The sequence below is a fragment of the Rattus norvegicus genome, chromosome 5 (assembly GCF_036323735.1).
Source record: "Rattus norvegicus strain BN/NHsdMcwi chromosome 5, GRCr8, whole genome shotgun sequence".
Lineage (NCBI taxonomy): Eukaryota > Metazoa > Chordata > Mammalia > Rodentia > Muridae > Rattus > Rattus norvegicus.
The window spans coordinates 14,301,231-14,307,509 of record NC_086023.1 but is presented as its reverse complement, the minus strand read 5'-3'; the positions used below and the strand labels follow the sequence as shown (position 1 = coordinate 14,307,509).

The 6,279-nt window shown below is 43.0% G+C and overlaps 1 pseudogene; it reads left to right on the top strand.

The window, feature by feature from the left end:
* Positions 1-266: 266 nt before the first annotated feature.
* On the top strand, positions 267-4,600 carry LOC134487100 (interferon-induced transmembrane protein 2-like; annotated as a pseudogene).
* Positions 4,601-6,279: the final 1,679 nt, after the last annotated feature.

Here is a 6,279-nt window from a genome sequence, read left to right as displayed (position 1 = left end):
CCAGCTAGCCTGCATACAAAGCCCAGCATGGCAGCCTCGAGGCAGACCCTGCCCAGGAAAGCAGGTGAAAGGAGACAAGGAGACACCAGGAAGTAGTTCTCTCACTCCATAGTGTGCTCTTGGGTGGTGTTGGGGGGTGGGGGAGGAAGTACACACACACACACACACACACACACACACACACACACACACACTCACATACATGCATATTAAAATTTTTAAAGAAAAATTGAAGGAATATAATGAAATTTTTTCTTTTGCCCACTATGGTTTCCCTGAGGTTAGTTTCTCCTGTTTATTTTGTCTTTATCTCTGTACTACATGTACAGACCTTTTCTGAACTACCTTATTTACAGGCATAAGGATTCCCACCCCCTAGTACCCCAGTCCTTATTTAAAACAATGACATTTTCTCCATAACCATAGACCAATTTTTAAAATCCTGGAAGCCGATGTTTATAAAAGACTAGTCTACAAGATCACCAATTGTCCTAATAACATGTCTATTTCATGGCTACAGAAGATCCTGGATTGGGCATTGTTTCGTGATCTGTGTGTTTAATCTTCTAAATTCTGAGGAGTCAGCTTCTCAGCCTTTATCTTCTTTGGCCTTGTGCTGCTGGTGGTTCTGAGACAGAGTTTCGCTGTGTAGCTCAGGTTGGCCTTGGACTGGCAATCCTCTCGTCTTGTTCTCCAAGTGCTTAGGATGTGTGTGTGTGTGTGTGTGTGTGTGTGTACCACAATGGACAACACAATGCTGACATTCTTATTGTGCCAGACAGTTACTTGTGTAGAACGTCTCTCAATTCTGATTTCTTTCTCCCCCCACTTCCCTCCCTCCATCTCTCCCCTCCTCAGTCGTCTCTGTCATCCCGTATTTATTTTCCTTTGTCAAGGACAGCACTCTTCCATGCTTTCATTGTCTGAGCTCCCTCTCATTAGACCTGTCAGTGTTGAATTGCTGGTGGAGATTGTGTGTGGTGCTTTTCAAAGTGTTCCATAGAGCCTGGAAATTAATGTTACTCTCTAACTCTTTAAATGAGTTCTAGTACCCTCTCCATAAATGCTATGTAGTGGTGTCTTAGGGTTCTCTAGAGTCTCAGGACTACGGACAGTAAGAGAATTGGTTGATGACTTACAGTCTGTAGTCCAACCCCCCAACAATAATCAGCAGCAGCTGTGAATGGAAGTCCAAGGACCTAGCAGTGGCTTAGTCTCACGAGGCAGGCAGGTGAAAAAGAGAGATCTTCCTTCTTCCAATGTCCTTATGTAAATCTCCAGCAGAAGCTGTGTCCCAGATTAAAATTGTGTACCACCACACCTGGGTCTGGGACTTGCTGTGTCCCATGTGACCTGGAACTCAGAGATTTCCTTGCCTCAAGCTCCTGGGATCCTTAGCCACTTTGCCTCAAGATCTCCATACCAAGATCCAAGTCAGAAACGTGTATCTCCAAGTCTCCAGATCAGAATTAAAACCAATTCTGGATTGTAGTTCATTCAGATATAGTCAAGTTGACAACCAGGAATAGCCACTACCAGTGGTGAGTTTTGAAACTAAATATGATTATGCAATTCCGCATAAGTTTATAGGCTCCAGTTTGTTAACTCTCTTACTAGAATGTTGTGTGTTTGCCTATTCTTGTTTCTAGAACGTGGTGTTCGACTCTCTCTGTTTGTGCAGTGGTACACTTGTGTGTGTCTCCTTCAACTCTGGCCCTCCAGCTGCAAGGGAGAGCCCATGCCCTTCATGTGCCTCCTGTCCCCTGACTCAGCCCATTAGTGAGGGGCTGTGCTTCCTTCCCTGCACGTCAGAGAACTCAGCTGCAGCTCAGGCACTGACTGAGCAGATGGGGCATCACAGACCTAGAAATCAATGAAATGAGACACACAGAGAACCACTGTGGTTGCCTGGTGTCCCTGTTTCTAATAATTCACTTAGGAGTCTAATTACCACTTACTGCCCTCCGATGCTTCATTCAGCTGCCCCTTATTTTTCCTCAGCCCTGTTTCTTCTCAAGTTTGAGCCAACCTTTTAGATAGCATTCACCAAATTCCCTCTTCCTAACACTTTTACGCTTACACTTCAAGTGTACTTCTGTGACACAAGATTGAAGTTTAGAAAAACACATTTCTTAGTGACTCCGTAAAATGAAGTGCTGGTGTCTGTACTGTAGTAAATAGAATACACATGGAGATTTCAGAAGTGGAAAAAACAGTCATGAAACAAAAGAACAAGTTCTAAAAATTGTGGATAAACGTTACTGGATCGTAGAGCAGAGAAAACAATGGGTAGAGGAGGGTGTCCCATGACCATCTCAGGGAAGGTCAGGGGCTCATACAGACCTTGGCCCCGAAGATCTGAAAGAAGCCAGCAAGGGCAGGCTGATTGAGGGAGATAGCTGAGACAGCCAGCTCCCACAGGAACTTCTGGTTACATTTCAGGAACAAGAATCCTTTGAAAGATTTTAAGCAGAGAATAAAACAAAAGGTTTGTGTTTTGTTTTTCAACATAATATTTTTAGTTATTTGGGAATTTCACATCATAACTCTGATCAGAGAAGAAACACAAGTACAATTTGTGGTGCCCCTATACTCACTGGAGCATGGTCCAACCCCCAGTGGCCAGTCCTGAAAGATAACTGAGCTCCTTGTTCTAGAGTCAACACCATAAGCCACAATTCCTAAGCCTTCTTGACCACCAGTGCCAGACTTTCTCCAAACTATGAGATAATCAAAGAGGAGTAAGGGACGACTAAGCGGGAGGAACCCCACAACTCAGCTATTGTGAGAACCACCATGATCAACATACCCAGAGAGGTCTCTGTGCCTGACCAGGTGGTCTGGTCCCTGTCCAACTCACTATTCTTGAATGGCTGCTGCCTGGGCTTCACTGTGGAATTCAAGGACAGGAAGAAGGTAGATGATGTGACTGGAGCCCAGGCCTATGCCCCTACTGGAAAGTACCAGAACGTCAGCTCCCCGATCGTCACATCCTTATGGTCATCGTCTGCATCACTGTTGTCTCCACCACCTCTGTGGCAGTCGCTCAAGTCTTTTCTCAGAGGACACAACATTCTAGATTCTAGTCCTGTCCCATGCTCCAGTCCACATCTGGCTTCTCCCATCATACTGAGGCCTCGACCCTTTACACTACACACACGCAAATGTTGTCTTCACAGACCTGTGAATCTACACTGGATTCAGTAAAGTCGGCGTGGTGGCAAAAAACAACACAAAACAAAACAAAAAACAAAGCAAAACTGAGTCCTTCTCCCCGACATTCCCCTCCCTCCACCAGAAGCCTTCCATTGTGGAGAGATTCACTTCAGCATCCCTATCGAAATTGTTAGGCTGTTACTTTGGGGGTTTAGTGTTGTCATAGAAGCCTTCTATGTCCCTCTTAACTGTAAGTCTGCAGTCATCAATAATACTGCCAAAGTAGCTTCCTTGTCCTTTACAGAACACAGACATCCACATGACCTCAGTGACAGGGGTTTCTGTTTTTCAGTATAACTGTAGCTAGTAGGTGGAAAGTGACTTTGTCTGGATAGAAGCAAGTGTCCAACTCAGGACAACTTTAGGAAGTTGTAAGTACCAAGTGACAACCTCTGTAAGTCAGGTGTGGCGAGGCACATGGGTTATCCCAGGACCTGGAAACGCAGGGAAGTAAGCCAGCCTGGCTATGTAGGAAGACCCTATCGCAAAAGAAAAGAATTATCTTAACCATTTTTATTCTGAACAATCAGATTATTCGTTATGTTGATGTTTTCATCTGCCTGCCCTCGTCTTCTTCCTTTGCTGAACTATGTCAGAACACCTTCGAGATGTGGGATTTTGTCCTTTGGTGTATTAATCATTCATCCCTAAAATATAAACATTTTCTGGGGCTTTCGAGGTCGCTCAGTAGTTAAGGATACCCATTGCTCTTTCAGGGGACCTGAGTTTGGTTTCTAGAACCTACATCTGGCAGCTCAGAACCACCTTTAATTCCAGCTCCAGGGGACTCAATGCCCTCTTCTGGTTTCTAGGGCACCTGCAACTTTTCTGCACATACCCACAAACAGATACATACATACATACATACATACATACATACATACATACATACATACATTTTTTTAAAAAACCTTCATAAAATATGAATATTTTCTTATATAACGTAATAACATATCAGAAAAACTAGCAGCAATTAATAAGGTCTAATACCAGTTCCATTAGCAAATATTCTTCAAAAAGAAATTTTGTGTGTGGTTTTGAGACAGGTTTTCTCTGTGTAGCCCTGGCTATCCTGGACTCACTTTGTAGAGCAGGCTGGCTTTGAACTCACAGGGCCTCTGCTTCCTAAGGGCTGGGTTTAAAGATGTGTACCACCATGTCAGGCTCATCTTTAAAATTTTAAAAAAGATTTATTTATTTTATGTGTGTGAATGTTTTATCTGCATGTGTGTGTGTGTATGTGGTGCCCACATAAGCCAGAAGAAGGCATTAGATACTCTGGATTCGTGGTTACAGATGGTTGTGAGCACCATGTAGGCATTGAGCACACTGTAGCTGTCTTCAGACACACCAGAAGAGGGCATCAGACCTCATTACAGATGGTTGTGAGCCACCATGTGGTTGCTGGGAAGTGAACTCAGGAACCCTGGAAGAGCAGTCAGTGCTCTTGACCACTGAGCCATCTCTCCAGCCTGAACCCAGTGTTCTTAATTGCTGGACCATCCTTTCAGCTCCTGGAAAAATCTTCTTTAATGGCTTTGAGAGTGGAAAGAATGGCTTAAGCCACAATTTAAATTAAGAACTTAGGGCAACTAAGTATCATCTAGAGAAAGCCTGAGGAGGACTATCCTGTGCTCATGACCATTGGACTGTCTCTCCAGCTCCATTCATAACCAAATAGTCTTGATTTTCTTAAAAAAAATCCTTTTACGGGCTGGAGAGATGGCTCAGCGGTTAAGAGCACTGACTGCTCTTCCAGAGGTCCTGAGTTCAAGTCCCAGCAACCACATGGTGGCTCACGACCGTCTGTAATGGGATCTGGTGCCCTCTTCTGGTGTGTCTGAAGGCAGCTACAGTGTACTTATATGTAATAAATAAATAAATCTTAAAAAAGAAATGTAATTCTAAAAAAAAAATCCTTTTACAGTTGTTCAGTCAGGATAAAAATGATGTCATAGAACTTTTAATTCTCTTTTATTCTGTCCCCTCTCCCCATCTACCTCTCAATTTCAAGATTTATGTCATTGACTTATGGAAACTAGAGCTTTCTGCAAAATGTCTCACCACTTCATAACAAAAGCCCTTAATGTACTGAACTATAGAAATGGTCCCTGTAAGTATAGTCTTATAGTATCTTAATTAAAAAAGGAGAAAAGTAGAGAAGAGAAAGGAGAGAAGGAAGAGAGCAAAATATAGAGTTTGAGGCTTAGCTTGAAATTGCCAGTAAGTCACACCATCTCTGGAATGTTCTTTGAAGTATCGGGCATCCAGGACACCCAAAGAACCATAAAGCTCACCACACTTGGCACCTGTATCCAAGCTGTTTAATAAGAATGTGCCTAGTGTTTAATATTTTTGAGACAGGTTCTTACATAACCTAGGTGAGCCTCAACCCCCAAGGATGATCTTTAACTTCTGATTCTTCAACTTCTACATCCCGAATTATAGAATGACAGCTACTCACCACCATACATCATTTGCATGTCACCTGAGGCCAAATCCAGAGTGTTATGCATGCCAGGCAAGCAGATTACCCATGAGGCCACATCCCCACATCCCAATGCTTTAATGTTGTCGTCCACCCTCAGGTCTGACAGCTGTTACTGAATTACCAGAATCTGGAAATAGCAGAGAGCTTCACAAGCCCTTCTTAAAACAATTAAGATGATAATTCAGTTCATTGACCATGGTCTTCTTAATCTCTAAAACTAGAAAATGACAAATAGTTGAACTGGAGATAGCATCAGTAAAAGCCAAGTGATTTTCTACCTTAAGAATATACATACAAGAAGAAACCGGGCAAACAATATGTATTCTCTTCAACTGGATACAAGTCCTCCCTAAAGAATGCTTTGCTGTGGTTAGCCTCTGAGGTCAATGGCACAAGGATCTTCATGCCTGTCGTAACTAGAATCAGAGCCCTGGAGTTTGGTTCTGTTGCTTCAACATGTTGTCATATGACCTGAGTTTACTTACTATTGCTATGATAAAACATTTACCAAAAACAACTTATGGGAAACCAAAGGTATTTTTTGTCTTATCTATCCCAGGTCATAGTCCACT